Source organism: Crocuta crocuta, unplaced genomic scaffold (assembly GCF_008692635.1).
Source record: "Crocuta crocuta isolate KB4526 unplaced genomic scaffold, BGI_CrCroc_1.0 scaffold306, whole genome shotgun sequence".
Classification (NCBI taxonomy): domain Eukaryota; kingdom Metazoa; phylum Chordata; class Mammalia; order Carnivora; family Hyaenidae; genus Crocuta; species Crocuta crocuta.
The window spans coordinates 1,342,114-1,354,432 of record NW_027529630.1 but is presented as its reverse complement, the minus strand read 5'-3'; positions in this window follow the sequence as shown (position 1 = coordinate 1,354,432).

Sequence of the window (12,319 nt, the reverse complement as noted above, 5' to 3'; positions counted from 1 at the left end):
AAATGAGATCTGGGTGTGGGGGTTTGCCTTCCAGACCCATGGAGGCTCTGCTGGCACCAATTCAAGGTGACCTATACCTGATTTCCTGACAAAGCACTCTGCCTTGCACTGCCTTAGCCTAAGGGCCTCCTTTTGGATGACGATGTGACAATGGACACATTCCCACAAGATCCGCTGGACCTGGGACACCTGGGTAACTCAGCTGATAAGTGTCAGACTCTTGGTTTTGGCTCAGGTTATCAGCTCATGGTTTCATGTGAGTTCAAGCCTTGTGTTGGGCTCTGGTGTAAGAAATAACCCACTGACCCAATCAAAGGAGGGACATGGAGACTCGGAGCACAGTGAAATAAGGCTTTAATCAATGGTCTTGCAAAAGCAGGTGTCTGATGGATGGGCAATTACAGTAAACAATCTATCTCCTAGCATGCAAATCCCTCCTCTGATTCCTCATTGGCTGAGTGCTCCAGAGGTTACAGCCTTTTCCTGAGGTGATGCAGACTTTCAGTCCCTCTTTTGTTCTTTGGTACATGTTCATTGCAAAGTTCAAGACCCTAAGCCCACAAAACAGAGAGGGAAAGAAAAAGCAGGAATTGAAGTGTCCAAGGGTTTGGGACTCCATTATGGAGGGGAGGAGGTTCATACATTTTTCCAATAGGTTGTAAACCTACTGTTAACTAGACAACACAGGTTTTATTTGGCATTTCTTTTTTTTTTTTTAAGTTTTATTTATTTCTGAGAGAGAGAGAGGAAAAAACAGCATGAGCAGGGGAGGGTCAGAGAGAGAGGGAGATACAGAATATGAAGCAGGCTCCAGGCTCTGAGTTAGCCATCAGCACAGAGCCCGACGTAGGACTCGAACCCATGAACCGTGAGATCATGACCTGAGCCGAAGTTGGATGCCTAACCGACTTAGTCACCCAGGCACCCCATGTCATTTCTGAAAATGCATCATCTCCCTTACTTTTCACAGTGGGCCTGGGGATGCTACCTTGCTGGGTTGGGTGCTGTCCTGGAGGATATGAAATATGTATGGAACTAATGGCTGTTATGTGGTACTCTGTTTCCATCGGTTGGAATACAGAGGTCCAGGAACTAAAGGGTAGAAGGAGGAGAGGCCCCTCTTACCATTATTTTCAGTGACCCACTTGTACAAGTTTCACTTTGGATTCCTACAACTTTAGGCTCTGCTGGAAAGAAGTCCTGGTTTCCAGGGAGGAGCTCTTCCACCAAGAGACACAGGAGAGTTCCTTGAACCTGAAGCTATAACTGTCACCTGGTCACTTTTGAATCCCACGCCAGTGGTTCAGAAGGCGAAAATGGATTTACATTGGTGGCAGGGTATAATCAACTCTGATTTTCATGAAGAGGCAGAGTTGCTGACACTTAGTGGGCCAGAAAGGAGAATGTCTGGAGCTCAGGGGATTCCCTAGGATGCATCTTGTTGCTTCTGCGCTCAGCAGTAACACTGCATCAGCAACTGAGGCATCCATGGCCTACCAAAGCCAAGACCATCAAGAACTCAGATCCCTCAGGAATGAAGAGCTAAAGAGCTGAAGAGCTGGCTGAGGGCAAGCGAAATTTAGAATCGCAGTGGCAGGGGGAGATGACAAGTATCAGTTAGATATGCAAATTCAAACTACACTGAAAGATTATTTCTCACCCAGCAGATGAATATAAACCCCACAGTTGGATAACAATTTCCTTGGGAGGCTTTGAGAGAAAGGCTCACTCACACATCACTAGGGAGGGTACAAAATGGCATGACCCCTATGGAGGGAACATGGCAACATCTAGCAAAATGACATATGCATTTACCCATTTCTAGGGAACTATCCCAAATATAGACTGGCAAAAACCCGAATTAACGTTGGCACAAGACTTCTTACTGCGATACTATTTGTATTAACAAAAAACCCAGAGGAATATCATCAAAAGAGCTGTACTTCTTCTTTGCGGTAGCTGTTGGGAAGGAGTCGGAATCCAGACCAAACATTGGGTGATTTACTTGTTCCTAACTAATGTGTACTGAGTGCCTGCTCTATGTTTGGTCGTTTACATACATCACCCTGTTAAACTCTTCAGCAACTCTGAGCACTTTCTGGAAACAAATTTTATCTGCGATCTTGGACACAGAAATTCTAAGAATACATCATGTAAACATAACCAAAAATGGCAACCATTCTTTATGCACAAAGATGCTTACTGCAGTATTATTTTTCATAATTATTATTTTTTAAATTTTTTTCATGTTTTATTTTATTTCTGAGAGAGAAAGACAGACAGCGTGAGCAGGGGAGGGTCAGAGAGAGAGGGAGATACAGAATCTGAAGACAGACTCCAGGCTCTGAGCTGTGAGCACAGAGCCCGACGCAGGGCTGGAACCCACAAACCATGAGATCATGACCTGAGCCGAAGTAGAATGCTTAACTGACTGAACAACCCATGAGCCCCTCAGTATTATTTTTTTATGTTTTATCAAAGTTACATAGGCACATAATTTTTTTAAAAAGCAAGCAATACAGAAGAGCTTATAATGGTATCAACAATCTTCAGCTCTGTACCTGTCTGTACCAGTCTGGTCTCTAGAGCCTATCCTTTTGAGCCATTTCTGGTTTTATATCTTTCAGGGGGTTCTTCTATATCTTTAAGCGATGTGTTTGTGTGACTCTGCCTTTACTAAGTTTAGGTATTGTGTATTGACTTCTTGCTATAGAGCAGACTGGGACCTCTTCAAGAACAACACTACTTTTTAATTCTCTTTAGAGCCCTAGGACCTGGCTGTGGGCTGGTAGGAGGGATTATCAAGTAAATACTTGTTTTAAAAAAAAAAAAAAAAAAGGTAATAACCTGGGTGGTCAAAAGAGAGAAGGCTTTGGAAGCAGATTGAAAATCTTTGGCAAAAGGGCCACGGCCTCTTCTTCTTGACTACAGGACCCTGATCTAGTTCAGGGTGGCTGTGTCCCCGGCTCAAACTGCTTACCTCCCACACTCCCTTGTAGCAAGTAGAGACCATGTGACTTGTCCCACCCAATGGGATATAAGTGAAAGTTGCTGAGTGGAGCTTCTGGGCAAGGTTTCCCAAGGAAACCCGAGGTGGTTGGAATGTCCTTGAGTCCCTTTCAGCCTTCCTCATTCTTCTTTCCCACAACAAGGATGTGATTTCTGGAAGGCCTACCAGATGCAAGATGGCTCGCAACTACATTCTAAAGATGGAAGACCAAAACAGTAGAAGGAACCCAATATTTGAAGACATCATGTAGTTTTACAGCTTGGACTGCCTATGTCCAGACTTTATGTTATCTGAGACAAATAGTACTTTTATTTGTTTAAGATCATGTAATTAATTTTTCTGTTGTTTCATATGTTCTTAACGGAGGGACGTGGAAAAAGAAGGGCTAACGTCTGATGGCTACTGATGGTACAAGGAGATTCTGAGAATTTTCTGTAATAAGAAGTTTAAAAGAACTATGAAAATTTTATAAATAGATCAATCATCATTGCCAGTATAATTTCTGAAAAGTTTTGTAAGACATCTAGGCTTCAGAGAGTGCCACTGTCTTGTGGCAGTATGTTTTAACCTCTAAAGTCTGTGATGTTGATTGGCTATTGATGAGAAAAGCAACTTTTGTTTTTCTGAGTTGATGCCCAGCCATTTCATAGCATGAAAACCCTGTTCACACCCAGAGTCTGGACATTTAAATAAGGACTTAAGTTTAACATTCCCACCATAAGTTCCTGCTTCGCTTTCCCCAGGACACCATCTAAAATAAGCATGTAGAGGAGCACCTGGGTGGCTCAGTCGGTTAAGCATCTGACTTTTGATTTTGGCTCAGGTCATGACCTCACAGTTCGTAGGATCGAGCCCTGTGTCGGGCTCTGTGCTGACATCATGGAGCCTGCTTGAGATTCTCTCTCCCTCTCTCTCTTTCTACCGCTTTCCAGCTCATGCTCTCTCTGTCAAAATAAATAAATAAACATTTTAAAAAATAATAAAAAATTAAAAAAAAATAACCATGTAGAGCTAAGTGACCTCTGCCCCAACCATCTGATAGATAGTAAGTGCTTGCTACTCTGCTCTCCATCTCCACTGGAACCTGACCTGGGACAGAGGATGGCCCTTTGTGTGGATGTATTGACACTGCACCTTTGAGCTAAATGACACTGCCCTGGTTTCACTTCCCCAAAGTGGGAGCTTGGATATTGAGGGAGCTACCTGCTGACCGTGTAGGTGCCTTCTGTTATAATCTGCATATTCTCAATTCAACACACCAGTCCCACCTTCTCAACACTGTTGTCCTTATTATTATTTATGGCGATGAAATTTTTTTAGGGGCACCTGGGTGATTCAGTCCTTAGGCATCTGACTTCAGCTCAGGTCATGATTTCACAGTTTGTGAGTTCGAGTCCTATATCAGGTGAGCACAAGCCCCACATTGGGTAAACATGAGCCCTGCTTCAGGTGAGTCCCTCTTCTCTCTCTCTTCCCCCCGAAACCTTGCTCTCTTTGTGCCTCACTCACTTGTGCCCTCTCTCTCTCTCAAAAAAATAAAATAAGATAATTTTTTAGGTTTTTTTTTTTAATTTTTAACAAATTGATTGACTTATTTTTTTATTTTACAGAGAGAGAGTGAGTGGGGGAGAGGGCCAGAAGGAGAGAGAGAAAATCTTTTTATTTTAATTTAATTTTTTAATATATAATTTATTGTGAAGTTAGCTAACATACAGTGTACTCTTGGCTTCAGGCGTAGATTCCAGTGATCCATCACTTACATACAACACCCAGTGCTCATCCCAGCAAGTGACCTCTCAATGCCCATCACCCATTTTCCCCACCCCCCTCCACCTCCAACAATCCTGTTTGTTCTCTGTATTTTAAAAAATTTTTTTAAACTTTATTCATTTTTGAGAGACAGAGCATGAGCAGCGGAGGGGCAGAGAGAGAGGCAGACACAGAATCTGAAGCAGGCTCCAGGCTCTGAGCTGCCAGTACAGAGCCCAAATGGGGGGCTTGAACCCACAAACCACGAGACCATGACCTGAGCTGAAGTTGGTTGCCCAATTGACTGAGCCACTCAGGTGCCCCTGTTTTCTGTATTTAAGAGTCTCTATGGTTTGCCTCCCTCTCTGTAACTATTTTTTTCTTCCGTTTCCCCACGGTCTTCTGTTAAGTTTCTCAAATTCCACATATTATTGAAAACATGATATCTGTCTTTCTCTGACTATTTCACTTAGCATAATACCCTCCATTTCCAGTCATGTTGTTGCAAATAGCAAGATTTCATTCTTTTTCATTGCTGAGTAGCAATATGTATATATATATCCATCCCACATCTTCTTTACCCATTCATCAGCTGATGAACATTTCGGCTCTTTCCATGATTTGGCTATTGTTGATAGCACTGCTATAAACATTGGGGTACATGTGCCCCTATGAATCAGCACTCCTGTATCCTGTGGATAAATTCCTAGTAGTGTTATTGCTAGATCGTAGGTTAACTCTATTTTTAATTTTTTGAGGAAACTCCACACTGTTTTCCAGAGTGGCTGCAGCAGTTTGCATTTTTACCAACAGTGCAAGAGGGTTTCCATTTTTCCACAGAGAGAGAGAGAGAGAGAGAGTATCTTAAGCATACTCCACACTCAGCACACTCAGCAAGTTCAACACAGATCAATGCAGGGCTGGATCCCACAACCCTGGGATTATGACTTGAACAGAAATGAAGAGGTGATGCTCAACTGACTGAGCCACCCAGGTTTCCCTCAACACAGTGGTCTTCTTTTTTTTTTTGCTGTTTATTTATTTTTATTTTGAGAGAGAGAGAGTGCAAGCAGGGGAGGGGCAGAGAGAGAGGGAGAGAGACAGAATTCCAAGCAGGCTGTCAGCACAGAGCTTGATATGGGGCTTGAACTCAAAATTGTATTATGACCTGAAGCCAAATCAAGAGTCAGATGTTCAACTGACTGAGCCACCCAGGCGCCCCATACACAGTTGTCTTAATAATGTTTTACACTGGGGGTGCCTGGTTTTGGCTTGGTTCTTGGTTTTGGCTCAGGTCATGATCTCAAGGGTTTGTGAGTTCGAGCCCTGCATGGAGCCCTGCAGTGCGGAGCCTGCTTGAGATTCTCTCTCTCTCCCTTTCCGCCTCCCCCACTCATGTTCTCTCTCTTTCAAAATAAATTAATAAAACTTAAAAAAAAATAATACTTTACACTGGTGATGACATTTAAATTACCTTGGTTTTTTGGGAGGTACAAATACCTGTGAATTTTCCCCTTTTCTTTGCCAGGAGGGGATCATTGGCCTGGCACCTTCCTCAATCTGCATAAGAGAAAAATAAAACCACTCTGGAGAATTACTTATTTAAACAAAGAATTTGAGAGTCTTATCTCATTTAAATTAATAAACTGAAGTGAAGCTAACAGCAGAGGTTGGTGACCTCACGTGGAGCTCAAATATGGGTCAACTGAGGAAGGGAGGAAGCAGAATTAACCTTCTTGGTTTGGACCCTTCTTTGCCCCACCTCACACCATCAGGCCAGTTTTACTCCAGCCACTCACTGCTGCTGTGACCAGATCTGTGTAGGCGTGACTCCACAGCACTGGGCCTCAGCTGCATTGTGTTTCTGTGCTTTCTGCCCTCAGCTTCTCTGAAGCCACAGTGAGAAGCACCTGTGGGAACTCACCGGCACTCATTCACGCACGTGAGCCCTGACTGTGCAAGAAATAAGCACCCCAACTGGCAATGCTCATCTCCTAGGGGATGAGAACCTGTGGATAAATGCTCCCCAATTCTGAGATGCACCCCATGAGGTCCTGTGAGATCAAACCAATGCATCAGCTCAGACTTGCACTGGATTTCCCTCCTCTGGGGCTAGCTCTCCAGTTCCTTTAGGGACCAACTCATTCCAGTTTGCTTGGGACTTCCCCAATTTTAGCACTGAAAGTCTCACACCTTGGGGAGCCCTTCAGTCCCCAGTGAACAGGGAGGACTGGTCACCCTACTGGTTCCTCACGCCTGCCCCATCTCCCAGATAAACCCTTCCGAGTAAGTCCTTGTCCCAGGCTCTGTATACGGAGGGAACCCAGGCAATGACAATCCATTTGAGTCTTGTTGGGGTATCTACCTGTCTCTGAGATCTGTTTCTAACTGATCAGAAACAAGCACATTAAGTTGCAACTGACTAAGAACGTCTATAGAGCATTGGGAAGTGAACAAGGCAGTTTCTGTTTCCTGTTACTGTGGATTACTGTTTTGTGGCTTTTGCCAGATGTTCACTGGTATGAATCCAGACAATACAGGTAGAGTCTTATTTTATGAGCCTGCCTGCAGTCAGAGCAGATGGAAGAGCTCTTGTGCTTCTGTCTCCTAGAATGAATGTTTCTAGTTTCTAGGTTAGAATTTTATCCAATTCGAACCTGTAGTGTTTTCCTTCTGTTCAAATTAAGGCCCTAGCTTAGTGAATTTTCCCTAGAGGCTCCAAGTGGCAAAACTCGGAACTAGACAGCGTTGTTTTCCCCCCAGAAACAGGGAATTACCGCCCCCTAGAGGATAAATATGTGTGTGGTGGTTCAGGGAAGCTCAAGGCAGCTGTGTTTTTATGAATGTATGGACGGTTTCTTCTCCTTAGGCGAAAAAAATGCTGCTGGTTAATCTTTAGATTGCCTAATAATTTGAAAATTTCTTCGGTTGTTTGAGTGAGAGATTTTTTCCCTCGTGTAAAGCCCAGGTGAATTATGTTTAGTTGGTATAAAGTAAAGGATCAGGAGTGGGGAATTCAAGATATTGGAACCCCAATAGATATTTCAGTTTGTTTGTTTCTGAAGGATTGGTCTGGGCATACTATGGGTGACACCAAATGAGTCTGATATCAAAGGGACTTTTGAATTAATTAGGCCTGCTCTGTAGAAAATAACTTCCATACTGTCTCTCAACCTCAATGAATTTCTTATTTGTGTTGGTTTTAAGAGATACTGAGCACTTATATAAATCTAAGATAAAGGGATTCAGTGTCTCCCAAGGGGAAAAATTAAGAAATCAAGCCATACATTCAGTACTTTAAATGTGCTCGCCTTTTATGAAAGGCCCTCCAGGCTGAGAGAAAAATAAAAGAGAACCATCCAAATCGCAGAACACCATGTTTACAAGAAGACTTAAGCTGTAAATCGCAGTCTGTAATTTATGTTAATACATTTAAATAGATTAAAGAAATTAGTCTTCAAAAGGATGAATCTTTGAATTTTTTTTTTTTTTTTACCTAGAAAAAATTACTTCCAGTGGAAAAAAATGAAACTGCTCAACTGAGTATTAAAACCTTTGGGTAAAAGGTAAATTTTACATTCTTATAAGAATCAAACAAAATATATGTAAACAACCTACAAAAGAAACGCAATTGTTAATACACATTGAAACACTGTTCCTGTTTTCAGACCTAAACCCTTTCTCCAAAATGTTTTCGGGTGGGAACCCAGGAAAATCTAACTTTAGTTTAATAGCTTCATGGTTCCTGCTGAGTTACAAAATACAAAATAAATATGCAGATCAGGCCCAATGATATGCAAATTCACAGCAGGCCAAAAATTACTAGTCACAGAGATTTTAAGAAACCCTTCAGTCCTAAGACTTCTTTCTAATCAAGTTTCAGAGAATTTCACTACTCTGTAAAATAAATATAAGGAAGCCCTTGATCCCCTCTGCTAAGAAGCCTGTGTGCAATCACCACCCAGGTGCTTCCTCCCAAGGTCTGTGAATTATGGGACTTCCTTTTGCTGCTCTTGCACATGACACTACCACTCAGCTTAGATTTTTTTGAAAACAAAAGGATTTAGCATAGTCTTTTTTCAGTTAGTTTGTTTGTTTATTTTGAGAGAGACACAGACAGCGCAAACTGGGGGAGGGGCAAAGAGAAAGGAGACAGAGAATCCCAAGCAGGTTCCGCGCTGGCAGCACAGAACCTGACACAGGGCTTGAACTCAGGAAAACTGTGAGATCATGACCTGAGCCAAAACTGAGAGTTGGATGCTTAACCCACAGAGCCACCTAGGGCCCCCCAATTTAGCATAGTCTTCATTTGGAATCTCCTGTTGGGAACCCCCAAGCTCCCTCATTTTCTCTCCTGAGTTCCCTTTTCTTTAAAAAAACATTTTTTTAAATGTTTATTTATTTTTGAGACAGGGAGAGATAGAGAGAGAGGCAGAGACAGGGCTCAAGTAGGGGAGGGGCAGAGAGGTGGGAGACACAGAAACTGAAACAGGCTCCAGGCTGGGAGATGTCAGCACAGGGCCTGACATGGTGCTTGATCATGACATGAGCTGAAGTTGGATGCCTAACCGACTCTGCCACCCAGGCACCCCCAGAGTTCCCTTTTTCTAAAGTAATTTGTCCCTTGTTTAATTTTCTGGAGAATATTACAAGCAAATGACAATGTATACACAAATCACTGACATTACTCTTTAGCGTTTAGTTTTGGACTCTTCAAGGGTGTTTTGCTTCTTATTTTGATTTGATGACCCACCTCTTTCCCAAGGCAAGGGAAACAAGCTACTGGCCTGTCTGAGAGTTCCAGATCCACCCGGACAGATTTGTGATGCTTTGGGTGCTGGAAAACACCAGGGTTAACATGCAAGCATACCCCACCCCATGGCTGCATGTGGCCACCATTTCAGCTGATAGTGATAGACTGTTAAATGCTAATGAGAAATTTCAGTCGCCTGTCCATCCTGGAGGAGCTCCTAAATGTCTGGATGAGGGCTGGAACCCTCACTCCCCTGATTTGAACAACACTTGAGCATTTTCTTTTTTTTTTTTTACAAATAGTTTATTGTCAAATTAGTTTCCACATAACACTCAGTGCTCATCCCCACAAGTGTCCTCCTCCATGCCCATCCCCCCTCCCCCCCACATCCATCAGTCCTCAGTTTTTGTCAGCATTCAAGAGTCTCTCATGGTTTGCCTCTCTCCCTTTCCCCCACCATTTCCCCCCTTCTTCTCCCCCTTGTTCCTCCGTCAAGTTCCTCCTAATCCTCCTATACGTGCAAACATATGATATTTGTCCTTCTCTGCCTGACTTATTTCGCTCAGCATAACACCCTCAAGGTCCATCCATGTTGCTACACATGGCCAGATTTCATTGTTTCTCATTGCCATGTAGTATTCCATGGTATAGATAAACCACATCTTCTTGATCCATTCATCCGTTGATGGACACTTAGGCTCTTTCCATGTTTTAGCTATTGTGGAGAGTGCTGCTATGAACATTGGGGTACATGTGCTCCTATGCATCAGCATTTCTGTATCCCTTGGGTAAATTCCTAGCAGTGCTATTGCTGGGTCATAGGGGAGTTCTATTGTTAGTTTCCTGAGGAACCTCCACACTGTTTTCCAGAGGGGCTGTACCAGTTTACATTCCCACCAACAGTGTAGGAGGGTGCCCGTTTCTCCACATCCTCGCCAGCATCTAGAGTTCTCTGATTTGAACACTTGAGCATTTTCTAACCTGTACCCAAAAGGGCTCTGTGGATAGGATGCCTTCTACCTTCTCCTGCACAGACACTTTAGCCAGTGTATCTCCTGAATGTTTCTTATTGTATGACTTTCTAAGGAAATATCTGAAACAATTCAGGTTGAATTCTAAGAGAGAAATGTTGCTTTCTGCTGAGTCAGTATCTGGTGTTTTAGACCAGCTTTCCCTGCAGCACAGGCAAAAGGTAAATCTTCCAAGGACAGAAGGACCTTCACTGCCCAGCTCAGTGGTGTGGATCAACTACTGATTCAGTTCCAGCCACTCTTACCCTCACCCTTGGGGAGTATCTTCTGAATGTTGGTCTTGTTTAACCAAGAATCTTGCCAGAATCGTAAATCACGGACTCTTGATCTGTGTGGGTCCCTGAGAATCCTTGTGTTATGGAGGAAGAACGTGTTCGGGATTTGAATGTGCATTTTATAAAATCCTTCTCAGTTTTGGAATTAATCTTAAGCAAGTATAACAGAAGCCCTCTCGGCCAGAGTGCGGCTGGTTGGGGCAGATGAGGCTTTGAAATCAGTGGCTGTTTGTGATTTGGAATTGGGGGAGGAAAAGAGAAAAGAAGGAAGTAACCCGGCCATCTAATCTTGCCTGTGTACATTCTTTATCAGATGGAGTTCTGTCTTATTCCTTCAGGAGATATTTTGCCACAATGTGCCTTTATCAGCTAGGACTTTACCAGGCAAAGCTCTCAAATAAACAGATATAAAATGGAAAAATAAATAAATGCACGGAAATTAAATGCTAATGTGTTGCTTTTAATATTCTCCGTCAAGGTAAATCCTCTGATAAAATAAATTATGTTGTGAGTTTTAGCTAAAAGATGATATAGGTCTTTTCCTTGATTTTACCACAGTAGGAAATGAAAATGCACACGTAATATTTTAATTCCTGCAAGACTTTGAATTTTTCAATCTCCCCCCAAAAGTTAAATTAAGTGGAAATTTCAAATTACCTGATTATTATTACTTATACTAATATTTAAGACTATGCAGGGGTACCTGGGTGGCTCAGACGGTTAAGGGTCCGACTTCGGGTCAGGTCATGATCTCACAGTTCATGGGTTCGAGCCCCGCGTCAGGCTTTGTGCTGACAGCTCAGAAGCAGATTCTGTGTCTTCGTCTCTCTCTGCTCCTCCTCTGCTTGTGCTCTGTCTCTCTCTCTCAAAAATAAATAAACATTAAAATTAAAAAATAAGAGTATGTAAATGTAAACACAAGTATTCAATTAAATTATTTTATTTTTTTGATTTAATTCTTTTAAAAAAACAATATTTTATAAATTGTTTCTTGTACTATTGGAACTTATATAATATTTATGCAATATGACAAATTATGTGACTACAGTTTTCACTTAAAAGTGTATGTTTTGTTGCCATATGTCCCTTACAAATCCTTAATCAGCCTGATTGTTCCTTAATGTTAACAGCGTATTTTCTAAAACCTGTAAAAAATTTTGAATCACAGGCAATGAAATATTAAGCTAATTAATAAGTTACCATTGTTTATCTAGAGATTTTTAAAGAAATTAAAATCCAGAGAGACAGAGAAAATAAAGTATGTGGTTATATAATCCCCAGGTGAATTTCTAACCTATGGATTATTTTCTATGTATAAAGATATTTGATCTTTGAAATATTCAAATGAAGAGGGTAAATTAATCAATGTATCATAAACATTGCTTTATAATATTATTGCTACTATTCATTATGATTTTAAAAATAGATATTGTCATTTAAGCATATTGTTTGGTATGATTATGTGTTTGTGTGTTTAACCTGAGACACGGGCTTACACTGG